This window comes from Eptatretus burgeri, chromosome 2, assembly GCF_056783735.1.
Source record: "Eptatretus burgeri isolate ZD-2024b chromosome 2, Ebu_testis_v1, whole genome shotgun sequence".
Lineage (NCBI taxonomy): Eukaryota > Metazoa > Chordata > Myxini > Myxiniformes > Myxinidae > Eptatretus > Eptatretus burgeri.
The window spans coordinates 134,919,674-134,933,009 of NC_140962.1; positions in this window are offsets into that span (position 1 = coordinate 134,919,674).

The following is a 13,336-nucleotide window of genomic DNA, read 5'->3' on the forward strand; positions in this document are numbered from 1 at the left end:
ATATATATATATATATATATATATATATATATATATATATATATATATATATGACACAAGTAATTATAAGTCAGGTGATGTGTTGTTTTCATCAAAGAATAAAAAGGTTATTTGTAAGTTTAAAGATGAACTGGGTGGGAAGGTCATGAGTGAATTTATAGGATGGAGATCAAAGTCTTATGCTTTTACCTATATTGATAATAATAACTTTGAAAGGTGTGATAAGAAGCTAAAGGGAATAAAGAAAAATGTAACAAGGAAACAATAAACTTTAAACATTATAACAACTGTTTAACCTTAAAGAAAGAAGAGTACAGAAAAATGAACACAATAAGAAGTTATAAACATCATTTATTTACAGAAGAGATAAATAAGAAAGCATAAGGAGCTTTTGGTGATAAAAGATATATTTTAGAGAATGGAATCAAGAGTATCCCTTATGGTTATAAGTGTAAGTGTTAAGGGGTGTCTTTTTACTGATTTATAAATTATAGAACCAAGCAATAACCAAACCAAAGAGTGGAGATGTAATCAGCCTTGGTAATGAATGTGAGATGGGAAACATAAAGAATGTGAGAAATATCAAATAAATCTTATTGAAGAAATATCTGGGGTAAAAGTAGATAAAACAAATATACTGATAAATTTAATGACAAATAAGATGGAGGATGGAAAGAAAAAAAATTAATATCCTTGAATGGACTGAAAACTTTGATGGTTATCAATTGAACAATGGAAAAACAATTTACGACAATCTCAAAATGATATTTGGCTCAGGAGGTGGTCAAATACGAGCATTAAGAGAAGTTTATAATTTCATTTCTGCTCAACAAAGACACTTATCCCAAGAACCAAATTCCAAGTTATTCTTTGTGAATATACTCGATGGAAATGAATGTTATAAGAAAATTAAGTTATTCCCGAAAGTAGAACAGGTGCAAATATTCGTTGGTTCGCTCTTTGAGTGGAATGAAAATATGAAAGGGAAGAAGTGCTTTTATCAGTAATTCCCAATCTTTCATTGTCTCAATTTTACATTTGCTTGTATGGGAGGGAAGGGGATAGGTGGGGAGAAAATCAGTGTCCTATTTTGAGCTTTTGGGGCCTGAGTCAGAAAGTTTTTCCCTTTTCCCCCATTCATTTGAATGGGCGTCCCAGAACCTCCATTTATCATGTACTAACATGTGGACTGCAAAAGGAAAGGAAGTCTGCGAGCCATCGATGGTGATTGCCTTGGATAACATAGCAAGAAGTTTGGTGTGCAATGCAGGGTGCCAGATCATATCAAAAACACGTGATATGTCGAGGGAGATGGCACTGATCTCATGTCTGGCATTGAGGACATTTATCCATTGTTGGGAAAGCAGAAGCAGCATTTCCAAGGTAGAGTGACCAGGTCTGAATCCAAATTGATGATCAGAAATCAAGCCATTGGAGAATAGAAATGATTTGATGTCAGAAGTGATGATGGATTCCATGACCTTGCTGATGATTGGGAGCAGGCTTAGTGGTCTGCAGTTGTAGGGATCTGTTTTTGTACCTTTTTATGCAGAGCAGTAATGTTTTCTTATTTCCAAGCAGATGGCAGATGACCTTGAATAAATGAGAGTGTGAATAGAACAGAGAGGGTGAGCAAGAGCAGCGAGCAGGTTTTTCGGGCATGAGGACTGATGCTGTCTTGACCGGTTGCAGAATATGAGTTGAGGTTTGACGGCAAGCTCTCCACCTTGTCAGGAGAAAAGTACACAGAGTCCAGGAGCAGCTGAGAGTGACTGGGTCACGTGGGTCCAGAAATCCATGGGTTTGGGACTCTAGATTTTGAAGGAAACACAGAGTTTAGGCATTCAGCCTTTTCACGTGCAGTCAACTGTGCAGCCAGTTGAGGGAAGGGAGGGATGGAGGGGGAACATACACTAGAAATAGACTTAACACGATGCCATCAGGATTTGGAGGAGGGGGACAGATTTGAGAGTTCATACTTGAGATTGGAAAAATGTTGTTTCCTGGCTCTTCTTATGGTAGACATATACTTGTTCAGAGCTTTGTGGAAGGAAATGAGATTGCTTTCGGTAGGATTTGCCTTCCAAGAGGCAAAGGCAAGTTGTTTTAGGACTACTGCCTCGCACCATGCTGTTCATGGTCAAGGGGATCATCAACTGCATGATGGAGGACCACGATGTTTTTGTGAGGGTGACAAGCGATATGTCTAAGGATGAGTGGTTAGGAGCTTTGGTGTGTCATCTCCAATGAATAGTAAGAGAAGAAATATTTTCATTATAAAAGCAGTACAATGGGTGGGAGGAAGGGTAGGCCAACTGAAGATGAGATGGGATAAATCTGTGCATGAGAGGGAGCAAATTTTGTTGAAAAATTCCCAGGATTGGTTGATGTCAGAGAGAGTAGAAATGGGAGACCAGTCTAGAAATTTGATGGCTGCTTGAAGTCCCTGCCCATCGGCCTGAGAGAAATGCCAGACTCATTGGCACTGAGGTGGTTCTCTAATAATGGCTATAGACATGACCACTTTAACAAGGATATGGTCAGATGAACTGATTGGAGCAAAAGAAGAACAACAGAAATTTTCTTTGAAATTTGTCAAAATCAAATCCAGAAGAGATGCAGTACCATTGGCTGAGAACTGGGTCGGGAAGTTGACCGATTGTGTCAGTCCCCATGAGTCAAAGAAATCCTTTGCTGAAGTGCCATCGAAGGTGAGAGGGGTACTCATACCCAGCCAACTGGCATGATGGCAATTGAAGTCACCACATATGAGGAAGGGAGAGTTTGGATGAGTGTATAGAATTTGGTCCATGTTTTCAACGAGGGAGATGTAAATGGAGTCATCACGGTTTGGTGTATGGGACAACAAACATATAAACAAGAGGTGGGAGCAGAGGGGAAGCAGGAGCCAGAGGTATTCCTGGGGGTGTGGAGGAGTGAGGGTGGTGCATGTAGAGTGAGGTGTAGAGTTGTTGATAAAGAGGGCAACTCCACCACCAGAACCATGCTCAGGTCTATCACACTGGAGGATGGAGTAACCAGGGTGATAAACCATGGAATCAGAGATGCCTTGAAGGAGGAAAGTTTCTGTTAAGCAGATTATGTCTGCTTTGTAAGTGACAGCCTGGATGGAAAGATCACTCAAGTTAAAGTGAAGGCCTCGGATGTTTGAGGTCCACACTGTTAATGAAGAGAGAAGGGAGGCGGCTTTAGGTGCAGTGGAGGGGCGGGTGAGGGAAGGACAATGGAGGAGAGGTGGAGGTAGGGAGAGATGTTGACAGTTTGTTCAAGATTGCAGAAGAGGTAGGGGAGAGGGTCATATGAGGAAGAGGACAAAGGGCTAGGTGGTGAAGGGATGAGTCACAGTGTGGAGTAATAAGAGAGGGGGCAAAGGGAAGTAGGAGGATGTGGGAGAATGAGTTGGAAGAGAGAGGGTGGGGGAAGGAGGCAGCTTTGTGGATATAATCTGGGGCAGCTTTGAGAAGGGGGGGTGGAGAGGGCGAAGATTTGAAGGGTTGGGTGAGGGGGAGAATTGAAGGAGAAGGGACAAGGTGGAGCTTTTGAGAAGGGTGATGGGGGAAGGGAGGAAAGTAAGCACTGAAGAGGGAGCAGGTGGCTGATTTGAGAGAGAAGCGTTGAGGGAGAGGGGAAACGATGAGAGCAGGCAGGCCATGGGGGAGGAGGAGGAAGGGAGTGGTGGGAAGAGGGGAAGGAGAGGACTTGGTCGTGGTATGGTGAAGAAGGGAGTGGTCATGGGGAAGCACAAGATTTGAGTTTGGGAGAGAGGGGAGGTGTGATGAGATTTGACAAGTTGGGAAGAGGGTGATGCAGCTTTGAGAATGGGGAGTGATGGGGGAGATTAGAAAGTGAGTGGAGAGATTTTAAGGGGAGGGGTAAGGGGGGAGAACTGAGGGAGAAAGTTGTGGGGGAGCTTTTGAGAAAGGTGGGGGGTTGGGAAAGAGAGTGAAGATTGCCTTGAAGAGGGAGAAAGCAGCTGAATTGAGATGGAGGAATGAGAGGGAAGTTTTGAGAGGGAGCAAAGATGATAGCAGGCACCGTCATGGGGGAGGAGGGAGAAAGGAGGGGTGGAGAGAGGGGAATTACGCGGAGTAGAGATGTGGTAAAACTGGGAGCGGATGGGTTGAGGAACAAGTTTGGGGGGGTGGGAAGAGAGGGAGGTGTGATGAGAGGAAAGAGAGAGCATGTTTGAGATATTGAGGAATTTACTGAGTGACAGAGTGAGATACTTATTTGGTTGGAATGGAGTCCACAAATGTTTCAAAAACCATAGAGTTTGGAATATCAGAGGGGGAACTGTCATTAAAGGAGAGAACAATGGAGAGGAGTGAAAAGAGGATGTAAGGTGGGGAGCAAGAGGGATGGAGTAAGGAGGGGTAAAAAAATGGAGGAGTTCAGAGAAGGTAGATTTAAGGAGGTGGAATGGTAGATTTAAGGAGGTGGATTACTCAACATTCTGTGTTGTGCCTTTGTGTGTGCAGCTGTTCTAACATGAGTTTTTTTACATCCCGACAGGAGGTGACTTGTGCTTTCTACTTCGACCTTACAAAACTTACACATGTCTGCCATTTTATTAAACTGTGTGTGACTTGTATGAACTCCTAAACTGCTGAATGGGATGAGTAAAACTTGGTGTTTGTACGTGGGGTGTGCCAGGGAAGGTTTTTGGCACGAAAAAATTCAGTCATGTGGCTGAGGAGGTGGGGGGGGGGCGAGGTGGGAACACAACAAATTCTCTGTAAAAAGTGTCCCATATTATTCTTCATCGTGGTGGTTGGAGAGGTTTTTTCAAGTCAGCTTTGGAGATGACTTGCAATTTTACACTGTACATGTGGCATCGTGCAAGTGCTTAACTAACTTTGCCAGAGCGAGGGGTAATTACACTACCGGAGGGAACAGGTGTTCAGATGAAGTACAATTTTTGTGATACAATTAGAATATATAGGTGACATTACTTTTACAAAGCAAGAGTCGACCATGAAACTTTCATTATTGTCAGTAACAAAAAGCAAATTCGATTTTAGGATCTTTATAGTCCTGGATGGACAGGTTATTGAACATGATACTTCAATGATCAGTTCTTTTTCTGGAGCTTGAAAAAAACATAAGAATTACTGCTGCTGCTCTCAGCCAAAGTTGAAGCTTCAACCATTAAGATCCAAAAATGGTGTTTATCCTTTTTAGATTCTCGTCAGAGGATCTCTCAGTCTGACTCACGTTGTTGTTCTTGTTTTCTTCTTGTGGACTTTTTTGTTTCACAGCCTACAGTTTTCATCGAAACTTCTTGAAACTTGGCATATATATGTAAAAAGAAACTGCGCAGAGAGTAACCATCTTCGATTGTGAAAATTCATCCCAGAAAAAAAGTTATGACGTCATAATGTCTCCGCTTATGGAAATCGCCCTAAAAAATTATCTCTGAAACGATGAAAGCTTTTTGAATTCTGTTTACGAAAATGGAACGGGGTATTAGCAGAGATAATTTAACGCACAAATAATACATCATTATGACTTCATATCAGTTTTTATGACCTCATTCCTATTTTTCACATTTTTTATTTCACAGTCCAGAGTTTTCATCGGATCTTCGTCAAAAGTGGCATGTATATGCATACAGTCCATGCACAGACAGGAGCCATCTCCGATTTAGAAAATTCATCCTAGATAAAAATATTATGACGTCATAATATCACCGCTGATGGAAATCGTCTATAGCATTATCTCCGAAACTAGGGAAGCTTTTTGAATTCTGTTTGTGGGAATCAAACGGGGCATTTGCACATATGATTTATCGCAAATCTGATACATCACAATGACGTCATATTCGTTTTATGACGTCATCACTATTTTCTGAAATTTTTTGTTTCGCAACCAAGAGTTTTCATCAGAACATCTTGAAACTTGACATATTCATGCAGAAAGCTCGCACGCAGACAGTAACCATCTCAGATTGAGGAAATTCTTCCAAGAAAAAAGTTATGACGTCATAATATCGCAATGGAAATCGCATAAACAATTATCTCCGAAACAACGCAAGCTTTTTGAATACTTCAGATGGAATCGAATAGGGCATTAGAGATAATTTACCGCACACCTGAAACATAACTGATAACGATGACGTCATCACGAAGAAGACGAGGATCTTAGCTCATTTGAGCTTGTTAATCATAAGTTCAGTCGACTCAAGTTCAGTGGAATAATTTCTTCTTAAAGGTTATCTTGTTTTTCCCGAATTGCTAAAGGTCTGTGTGGGGCAGGGAATAATCTCTTTCGAAACTTGGTAAATCTTCAGAGATCAAACTTCATTTTTTAGAAGATTAGAACAAAATCTTGAATGCTATTGGCTTTAGACAAAACGAAACCAACAACATTTGAGACACCAAAACAGCGTCTTTACCATGTGATCAACAGTCCAGGACTCATTAAATTACCTTAAAATTATCAAATTATGCTGCAGCGCAACTCCGTATTCAATTCTTAATTGTTTTTGTGACTTCACAAACATGTAATGTCAAACTGACTCTGCAACACTATCTTTACATCATTTAAAGATGGTTTCTTCGCAATGTCAGCAAAGGTGGGTTCTCAGTCTCAGATGAACAAATTCTTCATTAAGGTAATTAAAGAGTCTTAAACTCCATGCAACAAGTGATCATCCAAGTATTGTGCCTGACCCTCCCTCACTGCCCAGCTTATTCCATTGTCCCAGGGCATTATACTTTTAGCTGCGAAATAATTCCCCTTGGACTTGAGTTTCATTTAAATAATGCAGAATAGGGCAGGTGTTGTATGCTCCACAGGCCGTGATTCCTCTATACTTTATCAAGTAAGTGAGAGAAAAAAGACTGGTCCATACATAATATTACCCACTTGTGCAAATTTGTTCGCTTTGTGTTTTGTTGTCTCCGGAGTTATGTTTATCAGTTGAATTTGTCTTGTTTGTAGAAGCAGTAATATGGTTTGTCTTCTTAATGTCTTTACACAATGCAGGTGATGTGTGTATATATGTATATATATATATATATATATATATATATATATATATATATATATATATATATATATATATGCACATACACATGCATATATTTAATTGTTCTACGAATATGATTATTGAAATTTTCCAACCTGGACAAATGCCGTAATATGACCATGACTTCGTGAATGTAAACCCAGAAGTGCCTCCAGCAGTGCAAATATGTCAAACCCAGAAGGGCCTTTTAACATCTTTGCACTGCTGAAGGCCCTACTGGGTTTGCAGTCATGATGTCATCACGACACTATCATCACGACGTTTGTCCAGGTCAGAGAACTACAATAATTATCGTTCACGAGGCGTTTTCCATCACAATCAATTTATTATTGTCCAGCAAGGCAAAGAATGGTTACGGTATGTCCCAAAATAATTTTCAGGTGTCTCGTGCCCCAGAAAACATAACTTTCTGGAAATTTATATTTTTGTTGCATTCTATTGCACAAAATCATTACAGTATGGTCCAGCAATGCCAAATATGGTTGCAGTACATCCCAATTTTTTTTTCCAAGTGTACAATGTGTTCCAGAACAAGTATCACTGTGGAAATAACACCACTTTGAATTGCCCACATAAGGTAGGCCGAGATGGGAATTCCCGCCCGGAGGGCCCGCATGACGGGATTGCCGATGTTAGTAAGGATTCATGGAGGATTGCCTTGCCAATCAAAGCAGTGGAAATAAAATTAGTAGTCTGTTAAAATATCAATTGAACTGACTTTACTCGAATAAACAAATAGACACAAAAATGATATGATGGATGGAACACAGTGGACAAGGTATTTCAATTTGAGAACAGAACGATACGTTTTTATCAACTAAAGGTTGCAAAGGTAGGCTAGCCATTCTGGAAAGCAAAGTCATGCTGCCATTTCAGCCATTTGCCCTTTTTTGAAGCAAGAGGGATTGGCTATAATGACATGCAAACAGACATAGTCGAGGGATAAGACTTGGTGTTGGTGTGGTTGCAACCACATCTCCCTCAACCAAATCTGATAATAAATGTTATGAAAATAAAGGTGATGATTCTGCACTGCAAAACAATAATTTGGATCTTTCTTTATTGAGCGAGCATGGCACAGACTGCAGTTAATTATGGATGTGATGAGGGTCTGTGAGGTTCCTTTGAGTGTTTCTCAAAAAAATGAATCTCTGACTTTATGACCCAAATGTTCATCGTTGTTCATGAATTTTGTATCATCTACAGACAAGTGCAATGCAGGCACACAAACACAGACACATCATTGTTTTCACAAGTCTGTTCCTACCAAATCCTATTGTTTTTTAAACACTTAATGGATATTCCAAGAGCATTATATTTACACTTAAAGGATGTTATAAAAATGATACCAGTTATACAACACTCCATACTTAACTTTATCGAAATGGCAACCCTCAAAATAGCTGTTTAGCTAAAATAAGAACCTTATTTACTTGTACACAATTAATAAATATTTACTCCCTCGATCACCAGCTGGGTTATATTGTTCATCGAGGTTTCTACCATTTCACAGCACAGAACCACTCTAATCTTTGGGTCCACAGCCTCGAATGAGAATCTACATTAGTAGAGGTATTCGCCCCAAGTGTTTCATAATTTGCTTTGCAAAGACTGACATTCAACTGAAGGTAACAGGAATCTGGAATTTAGCCAGGATGTCGGCAACAACTTGCAAACTCCTCCTGAATATGAACATGCGATTTTAAATGTCCATTGACAGACAGTGGCAGATGAGTGATCTGGCTTAACGTCCATCCAAGGGATGGAGCACACATTGATGCCTCCCCCTTCCTGCGAAACATGATAGTGACTGTTTATAGTTGGATTGAGATTCAAACTGAGGTGCGACACCTCAAAGGTGAGTGCCCACCCCTCCAAGGTATCCTGCCAACCCTGAAATCCAACAAAAATGTAATAAACAGGAAAAAAAAAAAAACAGGAAAAGAGAAGAGAAAGGAGGGGAGGAAAAACAGTAATCCAACTTCAGTATTAACATTGACAACTGTTAAATCAATGTTGCAGCAATCAAACTCTTCATGATTTGACTGAACCAATTTTGTTTCATGGATTTTAAATGTATCAATGACTTGTTTGATGTGTCACATTTTGGTGCAAATCACTGCAATTGCAGCAAAACCATAATGTTAGTCTGTAATTAACTTTACTGACTGTAACAAGATAATGTATCGAAACTTTTAAACAATAGATGGATTGTGTTTCAACAGAAATTATGAACCAAACAAGTCAAGGCTCTGTGCCACTAAAGGTCACGCTGGAAATCTCAGGCTTCTCAACAGACCAGGGTGGACAAGTTGTGGTCTTGATTTTTACGGTCATTTTGGGCATTTCTGTCTTTCTAAACTTTGGGGTCATTATGGCTTGTGCTTATAACAGATTTAGTACACCGATGTTGTTGTACATTGCTCTATCGTCACTCAGTGATACTTTTTGGGGAATTGCTGGTGTTTCTTGCCATTTCAAAAGGATAATAACACTCCGACAAGTAATATCGTTTAATGGGTGTTTAGTTCAAATGTTTATTATCTATTTCTCACTTTTTCTGCAGTTTCTTACCACATGGTTGATGTATGTTGACCGACATTGGGCTATTTTCCACCCTTACAGTTACATTGCTCTTATGTCCAACAGAGGTGGTGCTGTTAAGCTTGCGATTGCGGTTTCAATATTTGGATTGTTACTTAGTATCAGCTATGTTTTCATAACAACAAGGCTCATGTTTTGTAGCCTGTCCCTTGTGATTAAAGATGTATGTTGCACTGCTTCAGCGATTGCAAAGTCAGCTTGTGGAAATGTGTATTTTTCAATCTTATTTTCCTTGGCTGGTTCATATTTTGTTTATGGCTTAACAGGTTTAACTGCATTTTACTCCACCTATTGTATAGTCAGAAAATGTCGTAAATCTTCAACGGAGGCCAACGTGAAAGCGTTACACACCTGTTTCACTCAACTTTTTGCATCTCTGTCGCAGTTTCTTTCACTTGTTTTCATAGGTCTTCTGAAAAGATTTGTTCAACTTCCCACAGTCGATTTCTTTGCTGGTATGATTACTGTGGTTGCACCAGCTGTTATGAATCCACTGATATTCGGCCTCAGAATTCAGGAAATACGCCTGACAATCATTCGAGTCTTTCATGAACTGCATATGAAATGCCGCAAAAAGTGAAATTTTGTGTTAAACGATTTACTGACTGTACAAAAGTGATTTAAAGTTTTATTAAAAGTAAGTGACAACTCTATGCTTCAGCATGATGTGCTTGTGTAAAATATGCTGCAAAAGACGAAGTACATTTCTTGTGACTCCATTAAAACACGGGAATTTCGAGACGACTCACGAACACAAGTGAGGCCATTCATGCATGTGCTGTATTTGAGCTTTCATCGAGTCACTTCCACTGGCCGGGACAGTTTTAACTTCTCTTTGCTCTGGCAAAATTTGTAGGAGTAACTTTATTATGAGAATAGTATATATCAAATTTATGGAGAAATCACTGGTCATAAATGAGTGATATTGCGATGCTAATGCAAAAGTATTTCAGTGGGAAGCAGAGTTACTTCTCCGGACAGGATCTATATCCCGCCAGTCTCTACAAATGAGTTTTTTCCATAATATTAATTTCCCCTGGTATTTCCAAACACTGAATCGTTTTAGCGTGTGTGGGAGATGGGATTCAGGTGAGCACGTATTCTTAGTAAAAAAAGAAGGTTTATTCAAGAACAAGCCAACAAACACAGAGAATCTAAGATGAAAGGTAGATTGTAATAAATAATAAATAAATAAATACACATTTATTACAGGTATCATCGAGCAAAGGCACCACAGGCACTCACACAATCATATTGTATGAGTGCCCGTGGTGCCTTTGTCTCTTCATTCCTCTTTTTCCCTGCCTTTGGAACACATTTCCACATATTCTTCGATCCCACTCTTCCCTCAAAGTCTTCAAAACAGCTGTTAAACACCATCAACAACATCTCTTAAACAAAAACAACACTCTCTTATCTTCCCCCATCCAAAACCATGATTTTTTCTACCTCCGATAATCCACCCCAAACCAACCTCCATCAAATTTTCTGCTTTCCTTCCTGAAAGTCCCTGTCGTGTAAGGAGGACCTGAAAGTGCCTGCAGTGTTAATCTTGTTTACCCCATGTACCCTGCCCCATCCCTCTTAATTCCACAGATCTCCTCATGTTTCTATTCCACACTGTGTTTAAATTCCCTCTCCCGCTCCCCTTGTTGGGCATTCTGTGTGTTCGCTCTCATACGAGCCTCGACATTGCATTAAAAAAAATGCATGAAGGAGTGTCCAGGCAAGGACATGAGGATATGCAGTGGGCAGGGCTACAGTTCAGGCAACATGGGAGAAGATCTAATGAGGCAGGGAGTAAACTCTCCTACCACAAAAACTCTTTTCCACACAGACTCTTCCTAAACTCTTCAGTCATGACAACTCAAAAACAACAACTGTAAAGAGCAATCAGAGATTGCACACCCAAACCAGGACTTGGTTTGTGTGGTGTATTTTTTGTGGCAAATAAATGGAAGGATGGACTAAATGAAAGGTCATTGATTTCAAATGAAAGGTCAAAATGGTATCATTGTAAATGTTGAAAGGCCAAAGTCTGAAATGGTGGAAAGGTCAAATGATCTGAAAGTCCAAAGGTTGAAAGGCCTCAAAACGTCGAAATTGATCTAAAGGGTGGAAAATAATCTGAAGTGTCTAAAGGATTTAATTTAAGGTCTAAAGGTCGGAATTATCTGGAGGAGTCTAAAGGGTCTTAAAACGTCTCAAAAGGGTCTAAAGTTCAAATGTGTCTACAAAATATTAAAAGATCTGAAAGGTGTGAAAGTCTAAAGGTTTAAAAGGGTGTAATGGGTAGAAAGGAGTCCAAAGCTCTTTGGGGTTTTAAATGGTCAAAGAGGATCTAAGGGTCTTAGAGGTCTTCAGGTTATAAAGGGTCTACAGGGTCGTAGGGTTCAGGGGGTCTCAGGGGTCAAATGGAAAAAAAATTATCTCACGTCCTCTAACCTTGAATGAGTCGAGTCAAAGGTGAGAAATTATCCCTCTGTCTCTCTGTGTGTCTTTATGTCTTTGTCTCTCTCCCTCTGTCTTTATCTCTGCCTCCGTGTGTGTGTGTGGTGTGTGTGTGTATGTGTGTATATGTGTGTATATATGTTTATATATGTGTGTATATATGTGTGTATATATGTGTATATGTGTGTGCATGTGTGTATTTGTGTTTGTGCGTGTGTGTTTATGTGTGTGTGTGTGTGTGTGTGTGTGTGTGTGTGTGTGTGTGTGTGTGTGTGTGTGTGTGTGTGTGTCTGTGTGTGTGTGGGTGTGTGTGTCTGCCTTTGACTCATGATTATTATTTTTATTATTATTATTATTTCAGTTTGAACACCTGTCTGGATGAACCAAACACACAACTTAATCTTCTGGAGGAATCTGACATGACACTATCTTCTGGAGGTAAATGTTTATTTATTGTTATATTAATATCAAAATATAATCATCTTCATATCCCCTAATTGTTCTTCACTCTTTGTTTTGAACAGAATATATTGATCGAGTTTCAAAACCAAAACAAACCATCAGACTCAGGCGAATGAAGATTTTGTTCAATGTCATTACTTTTGTTTAATTATAAATGCTTTCCTTATAATTTTCAGATTTTGAATTACAAGAAAAGAATAAAGGAGATGTAAAAATAAGAGGGGGGGGTAGGTGCACTCCCCCAACGACCCACCACCCCCTCATCCCTCTCCCCTCCCCTCTCCGTGTGTGTGTGCTGGAAGGGTGGTGGGTGGGATGAGGGGGGTGGTGGGTCAAAGGTGGGAGAGCACAGGCAGGTGGGGCTTGTGTGGGAGATTGGGGCTTGTGTAGGTTGGTGGAGCTTGTGTGGGTGGGGTGGTTGGGGCTTCTGTGGGTTGGTGGAGCTTGTGTGGGTGGAGCTTGTGTGGGTGGGGCTTGTGTGGGTGGAGCTTGTGTGGGTGGAGCTTGTGTGGATGTGGGGCTTATGTGGGTGGACCTTTGTGGGTGGAACTTGTGTGGGTGGTGCTTGTGAGTGTGGGGCTTGTGAGGGTGGGTGGAACTTGTGTGGGTGAGGCTTGGGTGGGTGGAGCTTGTGTGGGTGGAGCTTGTGTGGGTGTGGCTTGTGAGGGTGGGTGGAACTTGTGTGGGTGAGGCTTGGGTGGGTGGAGCTTGTGTGGGTGGGGCTTGTGTGGGTGGGGCGTGGGTGGGTGTAGCTTGTATGGATGTGGT